General features: G+C 39.4%; 1 protein-coding gene and 1 long non-coding RNA gene across 6 annotated transcripts in view; one reads left to right on the top strand and one right to left on the bottom strand.

The window, feature by feature from the left end:
• EPM2A (EPM2A glucan phosphatase, laforin) overlaps window positions 1–27472 on the top strand; it is a 291240-nt gene that overhangs the window by 182134 nt on the left and 81634 nt on the right. For 4 of the 5 annotated variants that reach the window (XR_013378552.1, XR_013378550.1, XR_013378547.1 and 1 more), the window contains 2 exons: window positions 14272–14466; window positions 16567–16691. The gene's annotated coding sequence lies outside the window, so the exon portion shown is untranslated. The remainder of the gene's footprint in view (window positions 1–14271; window positions 14467–16566; window positions 16692–27472) is intronic. The other variant, XR_013378553.1, reaches the window with a different exon arrangement.
• On the bottom strand, window positions 63–25546 carry LOC144312921 (uncharacterized). The gene is made up of 4 exons (XR_013378579.1): window positions 25324–25546; window positions 10859–11071; window positions 5144–5278; window positions 63–1927 (listed from the first exon to the last, which is right to left on the bottom strand). It is a non-coding gene; the product is annotated as an uncharacterized LOC144312921 (long non-coding RNA).

Here is a 27472-nt window from a genome sequence, read left to right as displayed (position 1 = left end):
TAGTATTTAATAGGAGGACCGGACCCAGTATTGTGGTCAGGGAAAATTTCTCAGAAGTGACATCCTTTTAGATATAGGTTTCAATGGAAGAAAAGGGAGAGAAAGTATTCCAGTCATGGAGAGGGACTACCTTGAGCAAATTCTAAGGTGGGAGAGAGGCTGGCAGGGCAGAGGTTCAGTATGTCTAGAGTATAGAATGGAGGAGGAAGATGGCAAGAGATTTAGACTGGAGCTGCAAGCAGGGTGCTTCCCTGCAGGGTTTTGTAGGGCACTTTTTTTTCTTTCTTTTTTGAGGGGGGGGCATGTTTTTCAATGGTAATACAGCCATTCAAGAGTATGGGAAGGGGAATAACATGTTTATTTAAATTTGTTTACTTAGAAGACCTCTCTGGCTTGATGTGGGGAATAGGCAATAGGTAGTGTGGTATGCTGCATTATCTTTTCCAATTCTGTATTCCCTCCACAGTTGGAATAACGGATCCTTGCTTTTAACCTTGTGACTTCGTACCTTTTTCCACTAGATTCAGGCAGTATATGTACATACCTGCTAGATGGTAGGCTTGGCAATGTGACATGCATTGCCCAGTGGAATGTTAGTGAAGGCTCTGGGTGTGTTTCGAAGGTTTGTCTTGGCCTCTTGGCTCTGCATCAGTCATGAGACAGCACGCCCATGTGCCACAGGTCCCAGGATGAGACTCAGACAGACCTGAGCTAAGCCAGCCTCCAGGCCTTGAGTGAGAAAAACAAATGACTGTGCTGTAAGCCACTGAGATTTCATGGCAGGCTTTTCTAGCACATACAGGAGGGTATCAGATTGAAAGCAAGGAGACGGTCTGGGTGAGAGTTAATGGTGGATCAGACTAGGATAATGGCAGTGTAGAGATGATGGAAAGAACTAAATAGATTCCAGAGATGTTTAGGCTTTTGGGTTGGTAATATGGATGACTGATTGGATGCAGAGGTAATGAGAAAGAAAATGCCAAAGATGATATTTCAACCAAAGACTTTTATAGTATTGTCTAACCTTATGGTCCTAAAGATAATTGAATATGCCCAGAGCTTTCAAATGCTGTATGTCATTTTATTTGTGACCACAGAGATCATTATTTTGTGAAAAAATTCAATAGTCAAGCCTCCTTCTCTGAGGAGCCCCTGGGGGAGGTCGCAGGCTGCTGCTACTGTTCCCCTCAAGCCTTCCAAGGACCAGTGGCCATGGGCTAGTCAGAGCACAAGCCCTGACTCTTGACGTGATTGATCATCTAATGTCCTGTTAAGGCTCTGGGGCTGTCATAGGCATGCCAACTTTTCCTCTTAAGAAGCACTAAACCTATCACTTTTACAAGGCAGCAAACCACCACCCCCCAACTCCCATTTATTACATTTTAGTGTAGGATGCTTGTCAGACTTTCTGCCTGAGGCACACTTTATGCCTGAACTTGGATCCGTGGCTTTGTAGCCTGCCTTTTCCCCACACAGTTTCCCGATTAGTTCTGGGTAATTCTAATGGCTGGGTATTTATTTTTTTTTCACAGAGAAGCAATAGACTATTTTCTGTCCATTAGTGAGCTGCAAGCAGCATGGGTTTCATTAACATAGTGAGAAAATAAATGTTGGCAGTTCAGTTGTTGGGAAAATGAGGTTGCAAACTGCACAAAGTCAAGAATCCAGGCAGAGTGTGACTCACTCTATCACTGAGCAGGTGGTCTTGTGGTCCACAAGGGTGTGTAGGCAGCATGCTTGCTGTGGCCTCCTCCTGATCAGAGGGTTAGGGAATCAGAACCATTCGCGAGTCATTCTTCAGGCAGTTTAGCCTGTTCGGTCTGATTTTCCCTGTTCTGCCTGCTGCATTCGCCTGTGTTAGACTGAACTCCAGCTTAGCAGTTGGTCTCCCTTCTCCTTTCATTTGGATTCAGCCATTACAGGATAACTAAAAAAAAAAAAATTTGACATCAGAATTAGGAAGATTAATTACAGTTAATTCTTAAGTGTTTCAGTAAGATGGTAAAGTTGAGATGCATGAATCTTATTTGGTCTTGTACATCCAACATTCCTTTAAGATTTGCATCAGAGCAGCTAATAAGGTCTTTATAAAATATACTGATGTGTGTTTCTATCTTTTTTCATTTTGTAGCCCTTGAAGTCTAGGGAAAATACGGCCCAATAAAGGGAGAGAACATGACAAAGATCAATGTAGGAAGTGGTCTAGAAAATCTCCAAGCCATGTCCTGAAAAAAGCTCCTCCTTTTATGTAAAGCCAAATACAAAACAAATGCTTTTTACCTTTTTTTTTCTCCTTCAATTATCAGAGATACTTTTTCAATGGAAATGGCAGGACATTTGGAACCAGTAAATTTTGTTTTTCTAGTTCTGACTCTGCCAAAATTTATCGTATGGCCTTAGGCTGGTCATTTAGTACTTCTGAGCTGTAGAAGTCTCCTGTGGAAACTGAGATTTTTCTTGGATGATCTCCATGAGGACCTTTTTTAGACAAAAGTCTATGTTCTTTATTCTGTGAATTGGCAGTTGATGCTGGCCTGGATCTATTATTTTATAATGATATTGTTGCTGGTGTAGACACCTTTCGGAATTCACAAATCATTCTTTGACCTGACAGTAATTTGACTATATTGATTATCCTAAGTGCCATTCATTTTTCATGATTAAAAAAAAGGAGCATCTTTTGTCTCCATTCTGTTTATATTTTTTCAAGGCTATATTTCTCATCCCTTTAATCTCATAAGTCTAAATCTAGCAATGGAAGGTGCTAAGAAGTGCAAACACAGTGAGCAAAATGAAATACAAAGACAAAATCAAGCACACAATTAAACCAACAAAAACTAAAATCAAAATATTAGAGGCTAAAAAATCCAAAGCAAGATTTAAACTATCCAAAGGGGTCTAGCTAGGAGCTCTGGCTTAAATTACCTACAAAATGACATCAGGTGAAGAGGATCTAATTGGCTTTGAAAAAAGTGTTTTATTTCCTGGTTATTTTGACCTTTCAGTAAGAGCTCTTTGCTTTAGCAATTGACTTCATTATTTCTGCATCTTCTTCACATACTGCTTTCATTTATGCAAGTTGATTAATTTTTTAAAAGATTTATTTATTTATTTATTTATTTATTTATTTATTTATTTGAGAGAGAGAGAGCATACATGTTGAATGGGGGAAGAGGCAGAGGGAGAGTGAGACCAAGAGTTAGAAAGAGAGAGAGTCTCAAGCAGGCTCCCCAAAGGAGTGAGGAGCCCAATGTTAGGCTCAATCCTAGGATTCTGAGATCATGATCTGAGCTGAAACCAACAGTTGGACATTCAACTAACTGAGACACTCAGTTGCCCCTGTGTAAGTTTCTTAAGATACCCTTCTATGGGTACCTCAAAGGATATTTCAGGCACAACTGAAGATGACTTTGAGCAGTCCCTACCCAGAATTTGTGACTATTTACCCATTCCTGTGAAGGGGTCCAGAATATGCCAACCCAATCATGCCACTTTGGCATATTTGATTATTTTGAGCTAAAGGCAATTGTGAAATAACAGACCCAAAAGAGCTTCCTGCCCTCCCCTCATCTGTCTGAAAAAAGGGAGTAAATCCCCCCCGCCCCTGCCCACCCACACTTCAGACCAGGACGAAGAAAGAGACACTTATCACTGGAGATGGAGAGTTGGCACTGAGATTGGGCCGTGTTACAAACCTTAGTGAGAGGACTCTTTTCTTTCATGATTAGCTCTTCCCTGTATTTCCAACTCACTTCCCATAGTTTGTGAGCCCTGGAAGCCCACATGCCTTTCTTTTCTAGTCATGTTTCGGCAGTTCACTGCCCTTTGTGAAATGTTACATGAGCCCCTGAGTCTGACTGCTCCTTTGGGTTTTCATGTCTCTCTGATGTCCCTATGCACACAAAATTTTAAATATTGAGAAAATTTGTATGCCTTTTCTGTCAGACTGTTAGTCTGCCTTTTGTTAGTTTAGCTCACAGGCCCCAGTCACTGAACTTGAGGGAAGAGGAAGAGGTTTTTTCCCCTCCTATATACCTGAATTCCATTTATCTGCCAGGAGAAGGCCAGGAGTCACTCTGCCATCAAACCCTAACCGTGGTCTTTGATATAGGAACAGGAGTGAATCTATACAGTTGTAATGGCAAAGGGGATCAGGAAGGTAAGATGCACTTATCCCAAGTAAGATTTGGCCAGCAGGGAATCATTAACAGTTCTTCATGGTTGGAAAGTGGTCAGAACCTTTGGAACCACATCTTTATTAAGATGTAGACTTGACTTCTTGTTTTCCTTCCAGTCAGGTGTTTTATAGTTTCGTAGTCTGATAATATTTTCCATGAATTTGTCCTACATTCCTTTGAAGTAACTCTCTGTTTTATCTAAGAAGACTTAGCCTTGTTTACTGTTAGCTTCTCATACAGACAGCTGAGTTTTTAAAGAAAAATAAATGTATTTACAGACAGAAAAGTCTAAAACATGGTACATGTGACTTGGAAATGTTCGATATTTTTGCCATATGCCCTGTGACTTACAAGGCACAGAAACCAGAATTCTATGTGGCTTAGGTGGATTTTTGTGCACGGTATTCTTCTCTAATATATCACACTTAGAGAAATTGATGTTAATTTGTCTAGTACAGACCTCTGGAGGATCTTTGGCATTTAATGGCTATCATTACAGTGATATTCTTAATTCTGCTTCATTCATTTATTAAAAACACCTGTTTAGAACCTATGAGATGACAGATACTGTGCCAGTGCTGAGGGCACAAAAATGAACATCCTAGAGTGCTCAACTCACTTTGACTCCTTCAATTGGCATATATGGAGGCATCTATTGAAAATTAGGTCAAATACTTATGAAATCTTTAATTTTAACTACTTAAATTATGTAGATTGTTTGCATGCATGATGGTCCCAGAAAATTTTGGCTTACAGAGTAAGAATAATTCAAAGTATTTTAATTTACTAGAATGGCTTACCATTAAAAATTCTAATAAAGAACAATACTAAATAAATATATTTTTTCCTAACTACAGTTAATAATTATTTTTAGTACTTCACAAAACTGTTTTCATGCATGCTTAATTTCTTAATTACAAGGAATCTGCTCACACCTTTAAAAATTAAAAAAAAATAAGGGGTACCTGGGTAGCTCAGTGGTTGAGCGTCTGCCTTTTGCTCAGGTCATGATCCTGCAGTCCTGGGATTGAGTTGGCATCAGGCTCCCTGCAAGGAGCCTGTTTATCCCTCTGCATATGTCTTTGCCTCTTTCTCTGTGTCTTTCATGAATAAATAAATAAATTTTAAAAATTAAATAAATAAAAATTTAAAAAACAGAGTGTGTGTGTGTTGAGTGTTACATCTTCACAAACAGTCCAAAGTGGCTGCCACTTCTGTCTTTTACAGGCCAAAATTTATATCTGACTTTGAATTGATTATTCTTATTTTGTAATGGAATAGAAATAAGAACAGATTCTGATAATTATAATTACTCTAAATTTTAATACAGTCTTTTAAATGAAAATTAAAAATAATTTCTGTCATATACACCTGTCTTCTGGGTTATCAATATTTCTAAGTAATGTTAGGGCTCTGGATTAACCATACACATAATTTTAAATCTCAGTGTTTACACTTTTTTAAAAAAGCTTCAGAATGTGCTTAATGGGAATTTCTAACAACCTAAATAACATTAAATGTCAAGAGACCTTTTGAAAGGATAATTTTTTTTCACACTTTTTCATATTCTTTGCTTCCTCTCATGCATCATATTTATTTTGTTAGGTGTGTCAAAAAGAGAAATTTCCCTAAAGAGAAAAATGTTTTATTCTTTACCTACCACTTGGTTCAGCTCAAACTTGACCAGGACATGGGTTTGGAGATTCTTGCTTTTGTTCAGAGCTGAAAATACATACTTTCAGATCTCTTCCTACTATATGATTCTCTCATATATATATATGAGAATCCCTGGTGTCATGAAAGAAAATCGTTAAGGGTTGATTTGTTGGATTGCTAAATCATACCAGGTAAGAGGAGAAGGGAGGTGTGTAATGCTGGGGTGAAGCAAAGATATATCCAGGAGGGAGGCCTTCCTGCCCCTCAGAGATTAAGGTAATTTTGGCTCAGCCCCAGCTCAATGTCAGAATTCTGAACTCTTCTCACCATGTAGTATCTTCTGACATAATTCTTCTTTGTGGTTTCCTGTGGACTTTTCCCACTGGTGTTTCAAAACACCAGAAAAGTTTAAAGTATTAATAAAAAAGTTGAGGTACAGTAAGGTTAACAGATTAGGAGATGATTGCCTTTGAAAAACTAGTTATTCACAGTTCCCAAGAGGGGGAGTCATGCCAAGACTGTGAGGCTACGCAGGGAAGCACGCGTGGGAGTCAGCCTGAGGCAGGGCAGCAGGGAAAATTCGAGCAAGAACCTTTAATGTGGTTTCTGTAGGAAGGAACAGGCAAGGCAGGGTAAGCAGCCTTGGGATTGACAAGTCAAACAATTTCACCAGGCTCTGGGGCATAGAAGCTGTCCCTAATTGTTTGAGACAATTAGAGGATGTGAATGGTGGCCCAGAGTAGGAGGCTAATAAAGGAGGTGGTTGGAAGCATGGGCTCTGCATTACTTGGTTGGCATTTGAAGCTTGCTTCCAGAGCTCTTGGAGAGTGGTTTACTATCTCTAGGAATTGGCCAGCTCTGGGAGAGTTAGCAATAACCCAGATGTCAAAGCATCAGAATATGTGGTTAAAAAGACAAGGTTAATAGAACTAGGTCTAGCTCACTATCTTGGTTCTTCCTCTTATAGACCTAGACTGAAAATACAGCCCCTTCATCAGTGTCCACAAAAGTTCTAATCACAATAAGAATTGTATTAGTTTAGGCTTGAAGTGTTCTAGGGAAGTTACAAGGAGTTATAAACAACTGCGGGCATTATCTCTTTTCCTGTCTTTGTCTAGGTCCTTCCCTCTCCAGTGCAAACAATTTCCCCTCCTTGCCTCTGGCAGGCAAATTCTTATATTCAGTCCCTCTAAGGTCTTAGCTTCTACTCAACCAGGAGTTTCAAATAATTTTCTGAGCATTGGTGGATCTCTTCTCCTTATGATAAATGCTTCTGTCAACTGCTAAGAAAATAAAAATGCCCTATCTCATACTGATAACATCACAAACATATATAAACATCAAACTGATAAGATGGCTGGAGGAGAACTGAAAATAACAAAAAAGTAAGAAGTGATTTTATATTAACCACAAAGTTGAAGTGAATGTGGAGAATGTGTCACCTTTGAATCCTAAGTGACAGTTTTGGCAGCAGCATTGATAAATGTACCAAGACTTTGCTCCCTGAAGCAAGATGTGATCTGTGAGATTGTGTAGAGGAATTTATCATGTATGCTTTCATTATTACAATGCAATTTGTATTATCATTTGGGGGGAGCCAAGGATGGTTTGCTATGTAGCAGGAGAAAGAGCTCCTGGGTGCATAAAACACTGGCCTCTGAGGAATGAAGCTGTCTCTATGACATGTGCCCTGAGTTATTCTGTGAAAATGACCTAGGAGCATCTTTGAATATCTGCTGTCACAGGATGTGTGTGATGGTTAATCTTATGTGTTAACCTGAATGGGCTGCAGGATATCCAGAGAGCTGGTAAAACATTTCTGGGTGTGTCTGTGAGGGTGTTTCTAGAAGAGATCACATTTGAATTAATGAACTGGGTAAAGATCACTCTCACCTTGTGAGTAGGCATTGTGCACTCCGCTGAGGGCCTGAAGCAGATAAAAAGGGAGAGGAAGGGCAGATTTGTTCTGTTTGAGCTGGGACATTCATCCTCTCCTGCCTTGAACATTGATGCTCCTGGTTCTTGGGCCTTTGGACTCAGACTGAATTACGGGTCTGGCTTTCCTGGTTCCCTATTGGTTATGTTTATCTAGAAAACTAATACAGCATGAGCAACTGGGAGCAAGGATTCCTGGCATCTAAAATAAGAGCTGTACAATTGGTTTGCTGGGTTCCCTTGGGTCTTTCTGGGGTTCACAATCTTCTCATCTACAACATGGGAATAATGTCTGTATCACGTGATTGTGCAAATTACTCCAAAGAATGTATTTAAGTGTTCATCCCTGCATTTAGTTGGTGGTTACCATTCTCTGGTTAAATTGATCTCAAATACAGTGATAATCTAAATCTTAGCATAATAAACACTCTTATTTGCCTGGAACTAATTGGCACAATACTTATTACAACATTCAAATGTTCTTTAAAAAAAGAAATTTGATAGAAATTTACTTTTTTTTTTTAATTTTTTATTTTTTTTAATTTATGATAGTCACAGAGAGAGAGAGAGAGAGAGGCAGAGACACAGGCAGAAGGAGAAGCAGGCTCCATGCACCGGGAGCCCGACGTGGGATTCGATCCAGGGTTTCCAGGATCGCGCCCTGGGCCAAAGGCAGGCGCTAAACCGCTGCGCCACCCAGGGATCCCAAGAAATTTACTTTTTAAATATATTGTGGCCTATGTGTTCTTGTCAGCTACAAATTTCTTAAGCTGAATTTCAGGGGTAATCAAGTCATATGGTGTGAGGTACTCCTCTTGATTGGACCAGGGCTGCTGATTGTTGCTCGGGCCTCATCATCAACAAGGAAGTGGCACTTTCAAAAGCCAGAGAGATAGAGAGAGAATATGGAGTGGGATCATGAAGAGCTCTTGATGAAGAGCTTCCAGAGGACTCTCTGATTTGCATCCAGAGAAATCAGGAGTATGCTGCTCAGGGACCTTGGTTTTGCCATAGCTACTTCCTTATTCTTTCCAAGTAATTATTACCAAGTTATATATATATATATATATATATATATATATATATATATATATATATATATGTATATATATTTAACATATATATAAATATGTTACATTTAGTGAATAGTGAATAAAATTATCAGTGTATTTGTGGCTAATCACTGCAGTCAGGATATGGGACAGACTGGAAAGCAGAGGATTAAAAAGCCACCATAACCCATGTTCTTTCTATTGGTTCTGAGAGATTGAATATATAAAGGGACAGTGGCCAGACCATATATAAAGATAGAACTTTAACTCACAACCTACAACAACTTGTCCAGGAAACCAACCCCTTATCTACAATAAACAATCCAGGAAGACAGCCTGCTTGCTATAACTCAAACTTGAAGGAAGCCAGATTTCTACCTCTAGTGACAATTCAAGAAGCTAAATAATGAGTTCTGTAACAGTTGGCCCCAAATAGCCAGAACCTGATTAATAAATGACACCTTCTTGGGGCACCTGGGTGGCTCAGCTGATTAAGTGTCCATCTTTGACTCAGGTCATGATCGCAGGGTCATGGGACCAAGACCCATATCAGGCTCCCTGCTCAGTGGGGAGTCTGCTTGTCCTTCTTTCTCTTCTCCTGGTTGTGGTCTCTCTCTCAAATAAATAAATAAATAAAACCTTTAAAAATAATTTAAAAAATAACTGACATTTTCCCTATTTTTTTGCCCCCATGTCCAGTTTATAACTAATAAGAGAAAGCCAAATACATATTATTAACCAATCACAGAGCACTTCTAGCTAGCCCACCTGCAGCTTCCTTATGCTAACAGCTTCCTATCAGGGCACACTTGAAGCCTTACCATTTTCACCTTAAAATTTCTAGCTCCTCTGCCTGTCTTGTGGACTCCATTGTTATAGCAAGTTCAGAATGAATAGTCTTTGCTTTCCTCATTGGTTGGTGCTCATTTCTTTCCAGAGTTTGGAGAAGGACAAGAGGGCTGAGTGTAGATGGCTCCATACAAATGCCTCCCCACTGCAGGAGAACTCAGTGACTGCCAAGGCTGGGCGGTGGCATCTCTCCCTAAGTAGACAGCCCAGTAGGTTTGTGTGTGAGTGGGTGATCATAAAGATCCAATGTGTGTGGGCAACCAAACTTCACATCTTAGCAATGAACGTGAGGGATGGGGTAAAGGCATGGCAAAAAAAAAAAAAAAAAAAAAAAAAAAAAAAAAAAGCAGCCACAGCCTCTCCAGAAGGAGTCCAAGAGAATTAGGTAGAAAGCCAATAGCTTGCAAAGACCCACGAGATACAGCTGTACTTTTAACTGTCCAATGTGTTGCTGTTAAATTTTAGAAACTTATTGACTTTAGCAATTTTAGGACAATATTTTTCTAACTTTTAAACTGCTTTGACATAGCCTTGAAATTCATTTAAGAGGATTTCCCCCCTACCTTAAACACATCAAAGCAGGGCTTCAGGCAAAAAAATAACTCAGTTTTACTCCTATGAAAGTCAATTTGGGAAAGATAAATTTGCAAAGTCAAAGTGAAGTTACCAAAAGCATCATCAGAAGAAACAAAACCCAATTGAAGCTACTAACAACAGAGCATTTTTACTCAGTTTCACTTACCAAAAATAGCTGTACACATGACACAATTGTGATTAAGAACTTCTAACTGTAAAATGGATCTTCCTCACCTCGTTGGTTTTCAGTGCTAATTGAGCTGTGTTTCTTCATTTATTTTATTGTTCTTATTTATGTACTCTCAGTTACAAAGGTCATCACTGCAATGCTGGGAGTCCTCCCTGAGTATTTAAGAATCTAGAGGCTTCCACTTACCCATTTAAGGTGGTGTTTTTTTTTTTTTTACCGTCGCAGGTCATTAGAACCATCCTACCTCAGATCAATTAAATCATAACCTCTCAGAGCATTTAAAAAATAGCTACCCAGGTGATTCTAACATGCACAGAGTGTTGAAAAAAATCCTAAAAGAGGCAAGATTTCCTTCACAGTGTCACCTTGAGTTGTGTTCATTTTGTTTGAGGATTGTCAAAATTTAATAAAGCAACTTTTACCTTGTCCATTTTAAAGTGATGATAATGCCAATGTTATAAACTGACTCGTTGGAGCCTTGCTGGACTTGTTCATAGCTGCTGTCCCAGGGTCCAAGGTGATGGTGGTGGTGGTGGTGGGGTGCTCACCAGACTTGGGGTAATGAGACAGCAGAAGGCAGATTCATCTATTTCTTCTCTGTTGCTTTGGTGTTCAGTGTGAAAATGACCAGCTAGCTGATACAGGAGGCAAAGAGATGAAGCACACACATAAGTCAGGTAGGTTGTATGAACAGTCGGTAATGACACAGGGTCACATGCTGGCTCCATTAGGGAGTACAGTGTCTTTTCACCACTGCAGGTGACCACCCAGAGGACACAGAGCCTACAAGTAAGGTGGCACCTTTGCACTGATGATTAGAGAAAGCCTTGAGAAGCTGGTTTGGAGGCATGGAATCTGGGTCTCAGATTTCAGTGCAGAAATAACACCAAGTGACTCCATATGAGGAATTTTGTTTTCTAGAATTCATGAGACCACAAATGAAGTACCATCTCTTTTAGAATAGAGCAAATAGAAACTGTGTGACTATACTTTAAAGTTCTCAGTACCTGGGCAATCAGAGGAGGGAAGCAGGACTGTCAGCCCCTTCACCAGTCTGCTCCTGTGGTAGTGGAGGGTCCAGCCTCCCAGTTTCTGCTGACTGGACCTTTCCTTGAACAGGTATGTTTAGGGACAGCATTTAGGGCTTCCTGACCCCTTAGAAGGGGCTCTGCATTCCTGATTTACTTTGAACATGTTTTAATAGAAATGACTGCTTTAGATTGTTGCTTAATTTCTCCTGCCCCACTTAATCGTTAGAGACAGAAATATTCTCATTGTTTTTGAACTTCTCATTGATCTAGGAGAAAAGAGGCTCAGAATAATATGCACTCTCACTCAAGTTAAAGGAGTGTCTTGAAAGTACCATTTTATGCATAGTCCTTTCAGAGCTGGGGGAGGGGCCCTGGCAGGCTGAGTTGTATCCTTATTGCTTATCTTCTGATGACTACTCTTCCAAAAGCACAAAGTTCACCTGTGAGTAAAACCCCTCCAACATTACCACTGCTTTCACCATTCAGCAGATTATCAATGACATTTGCTAGTGGAACAGGAGGCAAGTGAAGCCATAAAGAATATTAGAGTTAAAAATTTTTTAATTTACAAATTTTTAGTAGAGTAGTTTTAGGTTCACAGCAAAACTGAGTGAAACTACAAAGATTTCCCATATACATCCCACCCCCAAGATGCATAGCTGCCCCATGATCAGCATCCCCTACCAGGGTAGTACGTTTATTGCAATTATAAACATAGATTGACACACTATTATCACCCCAAGTCCATGGTTTAGATTAGGGTTTACTCTTGGTAAACTCTTGTATATTTTATGGGTTTGGAGAAATTTCTAATGATAGCAATTATAATGACCATAGTGTCATACAGAGTCATTTTACTGCACTAAATCCTTTGTGCCCTGCCTATTTATCTTTCCCCTTCCTTTACAGTTTAATTTTAATTACTAAATTTGACGATTCCTCTTACCAAACACTTCCAGAACTATGTTCATTTATTCAACAAATATTGTGTGAATGTATTCACTGATCTAGGCCGCACACTGATGTAGGCACTGGAGATACAGGAATAAACAAGCAGCTTGAGATCTGTTCTCTCCTGAGTCTTATATTTTAGAGGGACAGCAATAAACAACAAACAAGTACAAATTAAAAAAAAAAAGTAGTAATGTGAAGAAAACAAATGAGTGACATAACAGAAAGTGATCGGTGTGAGAGGAAGGACAGGGCTCCTCTATAATGGATGGTTGGGAGTCATCTTTCTGAGGTGGGGGTATTTAAACTGACATCTGAAATATGGGAAAGCCTGGGCCATTCAGAGATTGGGGAAGTGTTGCATAGAGCAAAGAACAAATTCAGTTTTTTTGCCCAAACACGAATAAGTTGGTACATTTGAGAAATGGAAAGAAGCCCCTTGTGCCTGGGGCATAGTGAGTGAACTAGAGAGGGGCAAGAGCAGGGGGGCAGAGAGGTAGGTGGGGCTGGACAGCACAAGGCTTCCCAGGTCATGTCAAGGCACTGAGGGTTTTCTCCAAGTGAAATGGGGAGGCACTGTAGTGTTTAAAAAGGGGAATGCAAATTTTATGAAAATCATGATAGTTACTTTGTGGAGACTAGTGGAACGTTGTGGACAAAGCAGTGAACCTGAATTGGCAGCTATAAGTAGGTTAGGAGGCTATGCAGGGTCTAATGAGGGATGGTGGAGGCTTGGGTGGTGGTGGCGGCAGTAAGGTGGAAGGAAAGGAACAAAGAGGTAGAGTCCAGGGACTTGATGGATGAGAAACAGGGTGAAGGAACAAGGGCATTGAACATGACTGTGGTATAAACATTTACAAGACAGGGAAAAATAAATCAAGAGCAAGTGTTTTTGTTTTGTTTTGTTTTGTTTTGTTTTGTGGGGAGGCTTGGGAGAATTAGTAGTTGTATTAGACCTGGAAAGTTTGGGAAGCCTACCATCGTGTTCATGTTGAATCAACAGTTGAATGTCCAAGTTTGATGCTCAAGAGGGAGGATGGGGCTGAATGAAGATGTAAATTTCAGAGTCACCAGGGAATAAATTGCATTTAAAGCCAAGGGACTAGATGAGATCATCTAAGAGAAATAAGCAGTAATCTGGAGGGAGTGGTGTGAGGTCAAGAGAAGATTGATTTATTTACTTTTACAGCAGGGCTACTAGAGCATGTTTGTTGGCTGATGATAATGGAGGTGAACTGGTCAATGTTAGTGTCAAACAGCAAAATCTGGAGGCCTGGTTGTAAAGTCTCCCCTACCACCTCATCCAGCAGGATTAATTATTTCCTTGTCTCTACTCTCATAGGGTTTGCTCAATAGTATTTATAACGTTTTATTTTGGTAAGTTATGTAATTTTCTGACTCCCAGGTGGATAGTAAACTCCTTTTTACTATCACAGGTATCATTTATTAATTGTCAACTATGTCAAGCCTTTATTAGGCACATGATGTGTGTGATCTTAGTTACTCTTCACGATAGCCCTTTATGGAAGACATAATCTTCTCCAGTCTACAGATAAAAAATTCAAGCTCAAGGAGGCTAACTGACACACAATAATTTTGGGTTGGAAGCAGAGTTGAGATTCAAGTACAGATCTGCTTGCCTCTTAGTCATATGCTTTTCCTTGCCACCCTTCTTTTTCAGTGTGTTCTACTGTGTATTCTGGTATCTGTTTAGCACAGTAACCATCAGGTATGTGCTAACCTGAAATTCAGTAATGGTGAGTGAAGTAAAACAAAGGTACAGTAATAAGCCTTAAAAATCTGCAATTTGCTAATTCTCTCATTTCTTGTTGAAATTCCATTTGTTGATCTAGGAAGAATATCCCAGATTTTTTGAACCTACACTTGTCCTTCCACTGGAATCCTGCTGTACTTCTTGATCAGTAGAAAGACAGAAACAGGTGATCTGGTGCTGGAGGTCAGTTGAGCAGATGTTGGCAGCTGTTGAAGCTCTACTTGAGAACTTGCTGGGAAGAAGGAGCAGTGGAAAGAGCAGAACCTTTGGCCAAGTAAGTGAATATGATTTGCTGCAATTTGGCAACTACACAAGTCAGAGAATGTAATTCTTTGCTTAACATCAAAATGATTATTTCCTTTTGTTTGGTCATTTTCCTTCTTAGGAGTCTTTTGCCAAATTTGTCAGATTATGATGATAACCTCATGCAATTTATTTGCAAAAAAGATAGATTATTTCTTTTGGGGGATCTTTTGTATTTATTGCAATCATCAGATACACTCATTTATAAGTTTCACATAAATTTGATGTAGTAAAAATAATTTTGTCCAGTAGCCAGAATGGTAGCTACTGAGTCTAGAAGCAAATATTTGCTATAACTGAATGAAACCAATTTACTATACTTTATCTGTGCTATATTAGCACTCACTTGTGTTCTATTCTAGTATACCTGAGATCAACTGGCCTGAGTGGGGATTTTGCAGGTCCTGACCCTACTATATCACCAAGGGTAAAACTGCAGGACTCACAGAGTTCATTGTTTACCAAGTGCCTGTTCTGTGTTGCCAACTCTTTTCTATACTTTGGGAACTACAAGAGAATTACTATCCTTAGGAGTTTTCATGCAACTGGGATTTCAGGATTTCAACAGATATTTAAACCATCATAATGGTTGGACTCAATTAAGAGCTAATCATTCATTCAGAAAGCTCATACTGCCTTTTATGTACCCTTAACATTGTGTTAAGAACTACAGAAAGTTGAACAAAACAAAACAAAACAAAACACACCAATATTCTGCCCTCAATGAGCTCAGATTCAGAAGAGAAACAGACAAATTAAAAATGAGTAATTTACTATATGGAAAATGTCTTGATGTAGATAGGAACAGGATGCTTTGGGGACACATAGATGGAAACCGTAAACTCACTAAGAACCCCTGAGAAGGCTTTTTGGAAGAGGGCAAGATTGAGTTAACTGTAAAGAATGAGCAATAATTAGCTAGTTGAAGAAGGTGGTGGAATAGGGAAAAGCATACCTGGAAATAGAAATGCATTTGTAAAGGTAAAGAGTTGAGGAGTTGGCTGTAATTCCATGTGGCTGGAGCACTAGGTGAACATGATGTGCTGGGAAGCAGTGAAATGTGAGGTTTGAGGCAAGCAGGCACGAGATAAGCAGCTGCCTAGTTTTTCTAAGGAGTATGGATTTTATCCTAAGGCAATATGAAGCCTCCACTGAGACACTTTAAGCAGGTTTTTAGGAAATAATACTCCAGAAGGAATGTGGATAATGGCTTTGAAAATGGACAAAGCCATAGCAAAGAGTCTGGGAAACTGCCTGGGAAACTGCTTTAGTAATCTAGTTTTGAAATTTTGTGGGTATAAATTTCTACCTGTGGGGGTGGGACTGGAGAAAGAAGACAGTTTAAAAGGTAGAGTTAGGTGATGAAACCAACAGATTGTAAATTATTTTAATGTTGCTGGTTAGGGAAGGAGGTCTAGGAAGTCTTGATTTCTGCCTTACATGGAATAGATGAATGACACGTTCTCTGGGTCTGCTGGTGGAGGGGGCAGGGAAAGGGTAAAATAGTGATTTAACCCCAGAGCATGTTATATTTGAGGTACTTGCTCTGCATCCAAATGGAGACAGCCAACAGGTAGAGAGTATCTGTTGGATGCATAGACAGGAAATCATCTCAAAACATGCACTATTTAGAGCTAGGGTAGTTAATGCAGAAAAGATGTAGAGATGTGGATCTTCAGCATTTGCAGATCTTAAATTCTTTGACAACCAATCACTCTCATAGATATTGTCATTGTCAATACATCTAATTCCTCCAGAATCTTAATTTCATCCATTCCACTCTCCGACCACTGCTTCCTAAATTTATAACTCACTCCCTCAGTGTACTAACTCCAATGATGTGTCTACACCCACTGGGACCAGCAACAATCCTGTGTTTAAATCTTTTTCATCTAATAGTATTTCACCATTTTTTTCACTATCCCTTACTCCTTCAAGGTTCAGCATCCCTGCTTATGCACATTAAATTTATGGTCAATCATTCTAATCATTTTCTTGCTCTCTCTTGCTTCACTGTACTTACTTGACAAACAGTAACCTTGACTAAGTCCAATCCTTTGTCTACTTTTAGTGCCTATGACTGTGTAGCTGATTGTGATTGGAAAAAAAACACACACAACCACACTGCCTGGTCTCATTTCTACATCCTTGACCATGGATTTCAGGTGGTTCTTTCAAGTGCTACCTGACAATAAGGTAAGATGTCCTTATCTCTTATTGTACTAGATGGCTATTTTATACCTTCTTTCATTTCTTCATTCCTTCTTCCCCAAACAGCCCCTAATCCCTTCTTTACTCTCAAGAGATGAATTTGCTGTTGGATAATTTACCTGAAAACATCGACAGAATCCCTCCATCACCTCTATCCCCCCAACAGAATCTAGTGCCCATACTCTGCTTTCTTGTCCATTGCCATAAATAAAGTCTCCATATTCATATTGAAAGCCAGACATTCCAAACATGTATGCACTAGATCCTGTGTTCTCCTGCCTCCTCAAGGACATCACTGCAGCAATCTCCTCTCTTTATCTCATCAATTTTCCACTCTCTGCTCAACCATTCTCAATAAAACACAAACTAAAATAGTTCCTCATTAAAAAATAACCGTTTCTCTCACCATCATTTTTGGTCCTCTTTGGTGCAGAATTCCAATTTCCCTTCTGTTCATTCTTAGTCCTCCTCCACTCAGGTCTTCATCTCCACCAAAATTGCCCTTATTAGAGTAACCAGGAACCTCCATGGAACCCACTTCAGCTCTCATTGTCCCTTTTTATAGCACCTGACATAGCTGATGTCACCTGACTCCCCCTTCTATGTTACTTCCTTTGGCTCCAGTATCTCAGCTTTCTTTCTTTCTCCTCCATTGCGGGTTGCTTCTTCTCAATTTTCTTTGCTGGCACCTTACCTCTTAATATTTGAGTGCTGTAGGTCTCCGTTTTTGATCCTTTCTTTTTTTCCCATCAAAACTCATTTTCTTAGTCATATCTTTCTGTTATATAACTTTAAATACTGGGTATATGCTAATGACTCCTAAATTTATAACTTCTGTCTAGACTGTTCTTCTGAATTCCAGATTTATATATTTGACTGCTTGCTTAATATTTCCACTTAGTTGTGCATTAGACACTTCAGGCTTTCCAGGTCCCAAACTGATCTTCCCATTATCTGTCCCCCCTCAATATTGTCTACCCACAGTTTTCCTCATCTCAGGTGGTGGTGACTCCATTCTTCCACATGCCAAGGCCAGCAATATTGAGTTGTCCTTAACTATTTTGTCTCTCATATCCTCTAATATATTGGGAAATACTGTTGGATATAACTTCCAGCATCTCCTGTACAGGTAACTGCAATAGCCTTCTGATTGGACTCCTACTTCTACTCCTGCCTCTTTAATCCATACTGAATACCCCAGCCAGAGTTGATTCTTCTACTTAAGCCACATAGCATAACTTCTAAGCTCAAAACCCTACAATGGTTGCTTATTTCACTCAGAATAGAAGTACTTACAGTAATCTAAAAATTCCTGCATGACCTTGGTCACCATCATCTTTCTGAACTCATCTCCTTACTATGCTCCCCTAGTTCCTCTGTTGTTCTTTGGCAAGTTTTTATTTAAATTACAGACAGTTAACATACAGTGTGATATTAGTTTCAGATATAGAATTTAGTGATACATTACTTACATTTAACACATAGTGCTCATCACAATAAGTGCCCTCCTTAATACTCATCACCCAGGTGACCCATCCCCTGCTCACCTCCTCTCCAGTAACCCTCAGTTTCTTCTCTATAGTTCAGAGTCTGTTTTCTGATTTGCCCTTCTTTCTCTTATATCCTCTATGTTCATCTGTTTTGTTTCTTAAATTCTACATATGAGTGAAATCATATGATATTTATCCTTTTCTGGCTGACTGATTTTACTTAACCTAATACTGTCTAGCTCCATCCACACCATCACAAATGGCAAGATTTCATTAATTTTTTTGGCTAAATAATACTCCATTGCGCACACACACACACACACACACACCCCAGTACCTCTTCTTTATCCATTCATCAGTCAATGGACATTCACACTTTCCATACTTTGGCTATTATTGATAATGCTGCTATAAACTTCAGGGTGCATGTATCCCTTTAAATCAGTATTATTGCATCCTTTGGGTAAATACCTAGTAGTGCAATTGCTATATCATAAGGTAGTTCTATTTTTAACTTTTCAGGAACCTCCACACTCTCTTCCAGAGTGGCTGCACCAGTTTGCATTCCCATGAACAGTGTAGGAGGATTCCCCTTTCTCCACATCCTTGCCAACACCTGTTGTTTCTGTGTTGTTAATTTTAGCTATTCTGACTGGTATACCTCATTGAAATTTTGATTTTTATTTCCCTGAGGTAGGCCTGTGTTGCTATATACTTCCCTCTGATGACTGCTTTTGCTGCATCCAAAAGATTTTGAACCATTATGTTTTCATTTTCATTTGTTTCCATGTATTTTTTTATTTTGTCTTTAGTTTCCTGGCTGACCCATTCATTCTTTAGCAGCATGTTCTTTAACCTCCATGTGTTTGTTGTCTTTCCAAATTTTTTTTTTTTTTTTTTTTTTTTTTTTTTTTTTTTTTTGTGGTTGACTTCAAGTTTCATAGCATTGTGATCAGAAGAGATGCATGGTATAGTCTCAGTCTTTTTGTAGCTTTTGAGGTCTCATTTGTGATCTAGTATGTGATCTACTCTGGAAAATGTCCCATATGCACTTGAAAAGAGTGTTTATTCTACTGCTTTAGGATGAAATGTTCTGAAAATATCTGTTAAGTCCATCTGGTCCAGTGTGTCATTCAAAGCTATTGTTTCCTTGTTGATTTTCTGTTTGGATGGCAATGATGTAAGTGGAGTATTAAAGTCCCCTAGTATTATTGTATTATTATCAATGAATATCTTTGTGTTTGTTATTAATTGTTTTATATATTTGGGTGCTCCCAAGTTGGGGGCCTACGTATTTACAACTGTTAGGTTTTCTTATTGGATAGTCCCCTTTTTATGATATAGTGTCCTTCTTCATCTCTTGTTACAGTCTTTTGTTTAAAACCTAGTTTGTCTGGGGGCTCCTGGGTGGTAGTCAAATGCCTGACTCTTAGTTTCAGCTCAAGTCTGATCTTAGGGTTTTGAGATCAAGCCCTGTATCAGGCTCTTTGCTCAGGGGAGAGTCTGCTTGGGCTTCTTTTTCCCCTCTCCCTCTGTCCCCTTCCTCCCCACCCCTAAAATAAATAAATTTTTAAAAATCTAATTTGTCTGAGGTGCCTGGGTGGGTCAGCCGGTTGGGTGTCCCACTCTTGATCTCAGCTCAGTTCTTGATCTCTGGATCATGAGTTCAAGCCCCATGTTGGGCTCCATGCTGGGGGTGGAACCTACTTAATAAAAAATCTATTTTGTCTGATGTAAGTGTCACTACTCTGGCTTTTTTTTTTTTTTTTTTGATGTCCATTTGCATGATAAATGGTTTTCTATCACCTCACTTTCAATATGCAACTGTCTTTATGTCTGATATGAGTTTCTCGTAGGTAGCATATAGATGGGTCTTGTTTTTTTTATCCATTCTGACACCCTTTGTCTTTTGTTTAGAGTATTTAGTCTGATTACTTCAGAGTAAATATTGGTAGATATGTATATATTGTCATTTTATCACTTGTTTTGTTGTTTCTGGACATCTCTATTCCTTTCTAATATTTGACACTGGGTCTTTCTTTTTCTGTGTGTGTGTGTGTGTGTGTATGTTTTAAATCACCTAGACCCTAGAATCTAGAAGAGTGTGTAACAGAATATAGATCCTCCACAAATATTTATGGAAATAAGTAATATTGAATGAAAGAATACTTTGCTTCGAAAAAATGTACATATAGAAAATAATTTGTATTAACTTCAGAGGCTCGCTTATCACCATACAGGGTTTATCCACTGACTCTGAGCTAATTACCCATGGAGAAATTAAGAACGACAGAAATCAATTGGCACATAAGCTTTTTAGGAATGGCTGAAAAAAGAGGAATATAAGAAGGAGATAGATGGAGGGTCATAGATGCAAGTGTGAAGCCAAATCTAAGATGCCACAATGTTGGTTGTGGGGTTTTGTGAACAGTGTCACATGCTACTGAGGAAATTATTTAGGAGGTGAAGACTGATGGCAACTGTTGAGTGTTGGGATTAGGAGACCATCACCTAGTGAGGTGGAGTTATTAGGTAGAAAAATGAATAGAAAAGAGAGCAGAAATTATAGGCCGTATCTCAAGAAAATTGATTAGGAGCAAAAGGAATTAGGTAAATAATTGAAGAAGCTGCCTTGTTATAAATATGGGCAAAATCTTATTATGTTAATATGCTGTAGGGAAAGAACTTTAAATAGTCAATGAGGGATATGGAATTCCCTCAATGTAGTTTGGGGGAGGAAAATGAATCTTAAGAGATGGGTAGGATTTGACTGTGTGAGGATTCAGTCTCAAAATATGAGACAAAAAGTTTGTCTTATACTGGTTGAGATTGTGCCCTCAGTAATTAGAGTTAGTATTGTAATCCTGCTCTGCAATTTACTAGGTATATGACTTTGGGGATGATTCTGAGTCTGAATTTCCTCATCTGCAAAATGCAGCTAACAACAGAATCTTCCTCATACAGATATTATGAGGGTTGAATGAGATAGTTTCACGACCTAGATGTCAACCTGAAACTTACCTGCCCCTCAAGTTCTAGGGAAAATTGGTTTAAACCTTTCCTGGTTCCATAATATTCAAAAGTCTAAAGACTTTCTCCAAATCTTTTTGACCCCCTTGGATTTTACATTCCTAGGTCACTTCGTTCCCTTCTTCTGTGTGCTCCTTAGCAGCTTCTATGTACACTGTACTCACTCTAGGAGGGCCTGTCTTCTTTCTGTGGCATCCTTAAAAAAGCCTAAACAATTTAAAATACAATTAAAAAGCCACCATCAAAACAAAACAAAACAAAAACCCATTCAATGAGTATTATGGAAAATTGGTAGGGAGAAGAGTGCAGTGGAGGGAAGATTATGTCAGCAATTTCAACAATCCTGGAGGCAAATGTCAGCGGCAACCTTCCTGTACTGTTTCTCCGCTGTATTTCACCTTCTCTGAGTCTTGAGTCTCTCTCCATGTTGCTACTCCTCCCTCCCTCTCATTTCTTCTCTCCCCTATTCACTTGCAGGAGTCAAATCCCCATGGTGGATTATATAGGGAAGCTTTCTCTCTCCTCTGAAGTCTGGAAGACTCTCAAAAACACAGCCTAATTAATAGGGGTTTTCCCTCCTAATCACTTAATAAGATTCCTCCAGAGGAAAACAATTCTTTTAAGAGGAATTCAGGAGCTGACTATTTAAATTTTCTTTATCCTGCAACATTTGTAAAGTACTTGAGTAAGCAAATCTAGCTCTATTATTGTTATAAAGAAAATGAACATTTAGTTCAATCCAAGGCTGGGCTCTGGCAGCAGAGTATGGAAGATCTGGAACTCTTCTTATTTCCATGTTTGCTGTGTTTTGACACTCCATCCTTAACATGCTCCATGTTAAGCTCCAGCCCTGCCTTTCCAGCTACCAACTCGGTCTCTACTTCTGAATATCTGGTTGGTATCTCACCTGTTACACACAATTTATGTTTCAATAGAATGGGCCATTCTCTATGCTCTCTGTGTCAGAGTTCTCGATTGCTACTCTGAGGTCATAGTATAGGCTACCGTAGTGGTTGATGGCAGGGGGCAAAATGAGAAGAGAAATTATTAATTTCTCCAACTCAGGATAAATATGTGGTATTCTTAGTTTCTTCTACTCAAGGATAACTGTTAGTCAATTCTAGTCACAGAAAGCGATTAGTAGACTTACTATGTCATAACCTTTATTTTTGTGAGTTTCACACAATCTGGAGCTGATCCCTGGGTAAATGCCATTCTGATTCCATTAAGGTTAAATTTCAAACAGACAGTAAAGGGCAAAGCAAGAGCTGAAAGTAATTACAGAGAAGAGTGCACATCTGCTCTTCCAGAGTGTCCATCTTGCTGCTGATGCTGAAATGGATTAGTCCTTTCTCAGAATTGGCTGAGCAGCTTGAACGGTAGGATGTTATTAAATGACAAGATGAGTCCATTTTGGAATGAAGTCTAAAAATCAGGGTGCCGAAAATAAATCACACCAATAACAAAGTACATTTCTCCACTTCTCTGGAATCAAGTAAAGTTCTCTTGCTGAGAACGCAAAACATTGACCTTTATCCTAACCAAAAACTTCTAATGTTAGTAACTGGGATATTTGAAAAATGATATATGGTTCATTACATGTAGAACAGTAACCACATTCACCTTCATGTAAGGTCCTTCTGTAGTAGTAAGTTGTGATTTTAAGACAATTTACAAAGTCCTTCAAGCCTTTGGAGAAACATTGAGTTCCTGTTATGGTTTATGGGCTTTGTATCTACATGATAATAGAAGGCAAATCTTTTAAGTGGCTTATCAGTTGGAGTGACCTCAGGAGCTTCCCCACAGGCTGCTAAAATGACTTTTTCTATAAATTGAGTGTTCTAAGTTTTATTTTTGTGTCTCATAGATGACGTAGAAATCTAATCATGGTAGTGTAGCACATGATACTATTGGAGACACCACCTAATGAGTTTATGATAATCCACCATAATCCTAGAAGACCCATATTTCTGTCCAAATAGGACATGGAATTTTTTAATGTGCATCTTTAAGTGCCTGCCTGACTCCTGAGGATAATACACTATCCACTTAGTGCCTCATTGTCTCCCTTCCACAGATGCCGCTAAAGTGAGCATATTAAAGATATTGCCTACCAATCATATAAATTAGGTAGTTTTTTTACAATGACAGAAATAATTTTTATCTATTGCCATTTAAGTAGTTCTTACATTATGCCTTTTGAAGCTCTTCTGCTTGTGATAATGGGTTATATGAAAATAATAAAGTCTTTGGGAATGTCACTTCTGAGAAGCTCTGTTTGTAATAACACAAGATATTCCTTGGGGAGCCCCCAAACAGAATTCCTTTAGACAGGTATATATTGCTACTTGCCCAAGGCAACTTTTTTATGCCCTTACCTGGGAGACAAGGCTATCTGAAGCTCAGATCCTTGGAACCAAAAGCCATTGCCTATTTTTTCTTTTCTTTTCTTTTCTTTTCTTTTCTTTTCTTTTCTTTTCTTTTCTTTTCTTTTCTTTTCTTTTCTTTTCTTTTCTTTTCTTTCTTTTCTTTCTTTCTTTCTCTTTTCTTTTCTTTCTTTTCTTTTCTTTTTTTTCTTTTCTTTTCTTTTTTCTTTTCTTTCTTTTCTTTTCTTTTCCCTTTCCTTTCCTTAACTTTTTTTTTTTTAAGATTTATATATTTATTTGAGAGAGAGAGAGTGAGCATGTGCACAAACAGGCTTGAGCAGGTAGGAGTGGGGGTTGTGGGGGGAGGAAGGCGCAGAGAGGGAATGAGATAGAAACTTTAGCAGACTCCCCACTGAATGCGGAGCCTGCTGTGACAGGGCTGATTTCATGACCCTGAGATCATGGCCTGAGCCTACCCAAGAGTCAGCTGCTTAACCAACTGTGCCCCCATTGCCTAATTTTATTTTATCTGGCCACATCCTTCCCTATTACAGCCCCACAGAGGCTCTATACATACATGTTTATTTTTTGCAGGTGAGAGAATCTCTGGGCACACATGAGATACACTTAAGCTAGCTCCACGGTCTCACAGTCCTACCATGGTGGCACAAATTTAAAGTGGCATTAATCTCTGATGCTTCCTGATATCCTGTCCTCACTAAGATCTTAGGGATCACTATTGTTTTCTGACCATCTCTACCCCTCCTTAATTTTATCAGTAGGCAGGGACTAGGCTCTTAGCTGCTCTAAGCTTGTAGGTCCTCAGAAAGGCAAGGACAGTTTCTTGTCAGGTCAGTCCATGTGGTCTTTGAACTTGGTTACAGGTTCAAGTCCTCTCCTGGAAATTCTTTCATCTTTTCCAGTACTTTGCCTAGAGGACAGTAGCTACAATTGCAGTTACCACCTGATTGGATTTATACTTCACCGTCAATATCAAAAACTCATTCATACATTCAGTTAGGTGAGTTAATGGCACTATGTTAGGAATCACCATCCCTGCAACTTGCAAGTCTTTGATGATGGCAATAATCACAGCAGTTGTCCCAAGAATATGGGAACATTTGGTTGGCTATCCTGTTAGGGAAGAGAATTATAATTGGGCTCTGTGAACCTCCACTCTGACCAGCTTCTAGTAACATTGGATCATTAAGTGTATGAGTTCAAGGTCAATGTTCAATAATCCTCAAAAATATTAGTATGTCCCCTTTCCCCTATACATAGTCACTGTGGTAAATGGATGCAGGTTCTTTTGGGAAGCCTACAAGGAAGATCTCCTGTATAAACATGTGGCAGTGTCTTTGGTTCCTTCCTCATGGGAACCAGACTCTAATATGAGAATTTAGTGAAAGGCTGGAAAAACTGGGGCCTCAATCTCAGCTCTGTTTACAGTACCTCAAATTTTTGGTGTCTACAAACTGAGTAATAGTTTTGTAGGCTGCCCATCAATTTCAGTCCTAGACAGCATGATCAGTTGTAGTCATTACCAGATCCCTGATTATTACCCCAGTCCTGCTGCCCTATCAGTATCCATGCCCTCTCTGTCTCTGGCTATCAAGTGGTATCTGCACTACAAGATCCCGTCATCCACACTGATATTAGGGAAACTTTCTTAGGGCATTCTGTCCCTTTGTCATTGCCTATTGTCAGAAGACAGCCAGGGTAGAGCTTTACCAGATATCCATTGCTTCCAGCAATATATTCATTAATGCCTTGAAGAAGGGAGTGTCCTTTGGGTCATCCTAAGTGGCATGGTTAGAAGTAGATAAATGTTCTCCATGATAAATCCACTCAAATCCGCTCATTGCTTCCAGATTTCATCAAGCTTCCAAATTTCTCTATAATCAGGATTTCTCAACCTTGACATGACATATTTTGGATCAAATAATCATTTGTTGTGAGGGGTTGCCATGTGCATTGTAGAACGTTTATCAACATTCCTGGCCTCTACCCACTAGATGCCATCAGCTCCTCCCTTCCATTTATGACAATCAGCATCATCTCCAGACATTGACAAATGTCTCATGGGTAGGATCCAGGGGAGCAAAATTTTTCCTGGTTGAGAAATACTGCTCTATACTATTGTGGAAAATTACGGTTGAATTCGGGTATCAGGGATCCCTGGGTGGCGCAGCGGTTTGGCGCCTGCCTTTGGCCCAGGGCGCGATCCTGGAGACCCGGGATCGAATCCCACATCGGGCTCCCGGTGCATGGAGCCTGCTTCTCCCTCGGCCTGTGTCTCTGCCTCTCTCTCTCTCTCTCTCTCTCTCTGTGACTATCATAAATAAATAAAAATTGAAAAAAAATATTAAAAAAAAAAAAAAAGATTTCGGGTATCAGACAAAGAAAACCATTACAGCAAATTGTTAAAAAATATTTGGCTGTTGCAGTTAACACACTGAATCTACATTTTTAAGTAAATGTATATATATCAATAAATTTGACTTAGTACAACATTATGTTTATTCTTGCCTGATCTACTACCCTTAGAGTTCATTCCTGTTATACTCCCTATATTTTTCCTGATATAGTTTGGCGGAATCTTCCAATTATTTCCACATATGATCTGTTTCTCCTTGGTTGAGACTTGTGATTAAGGCTTTGGGGTTTGCTGGTATCTGACTCTAGTTATGGAATCCGGAGACAATCTGGAGGGTTACAGGTAGCCCTGAGAAATACCATCACCCACTTGCAAGAAAACTGCTTTTGGTGATGTGGAAGAGACATTTTCTTCTCATCAAAGAACTCCATGTTCCACCATACTTTTTAGTCTCCTTGCAATGATGGAGTTCCTCGTTCTGGTAAATGTATTGGAGGAGTTCACTGAGAGGACATGACCTCTGGTTGGCCTATGAGCTGAACCTGGGCAATCAGATGCTGCTCATCCCCTTCCCTGTCCTTGGAATTTACCCTCTGCCTCTTGTTCTGCAGTGGGAGCTGCCCAATGACCCCTTGAGATAGTAGGATGTTGTTGGGACCATCTGGATATTATATGTAACTAAACCCAGTCAAGCCCTCTATATAAACTCTTAAGATTCTGGCAGGTGAATGTGGAGACCTACTCCTCTTGTGACTACCCAAGACAAGCTTCATGTATAAGTTCCCTTGCTTAGTAAACCTGCCACCTAACAATCTGGAATGGTCTGTCTCCTTTGGCCTCTCCCTGCCCTCCTTGTAAAGAGCTGGCTTTAGATTTTGATTTCCTGAGGTTGTGGACTAACAAAGAGGAATAGGTGATACTTTTATGCTGAGGTGTTTGAGAGCTGGTTTGGGAGTCTCCCTTTGCCTCTTCCCTACCAACAGCTACCATGTGCTCCACCAGTCTAGCTGCAAGTTGACTGAACTTCAACCAATCTGGAGCCATAAGCATCCATGTGGAATAAAGTCCCTGCCTGTCTCCACCAGATAGGTCACATAAAAGAGAAACACACTCTTGTTATGTTAAGTCACTGAGGTTTTAGAGTTGTTGTTACTACATCATAGCCCATCCTGTCCTTATTAATCAAGGGGGGCCATTAGAGAGTTTTCGATTATGGGGATGGCAGCCCCATCAAATAGGGGAGAGCCCCAACTTCTGCTGGCAAAGGAGGTTTAGTAGGTATTTTTTCCTGAAAACTACAGTTGATAATTTAACTAAGTACTTTGCCACTTGCATGCCACGAACGATCAATATTCATATTTCTGTTGGCAGTGAAGTCATCATTGCCTTCAGATCTAACTAGGTTAGATGAACTGTCCTCAGTGCCTAAACCTGATAGTCTGCTTCCTGGAATCCCTTATAATATCAGATTCTTTTGGTAAGAAGAAACAATCTTCATTTGAG

The sequence above is a fragment of the Canis aureus genome, chromosome 1, assembly GCF_053574225.1.
Source record: "Canis aureus isolate CA01 chromosome 1, VMU_Caureus_v.1.0, whole genome shotgun sequence".
Classification (NCBI taxonomy): Eukaryota; Metazoa; Chordata; class Mammalia; order Carnivora; family Canidae; genus Canis; species Canis aureus.
Note: the sequence above shows the minus strand (reverse complement) of the source record. Positions and strands in the feature narration are given on the sequence as shown.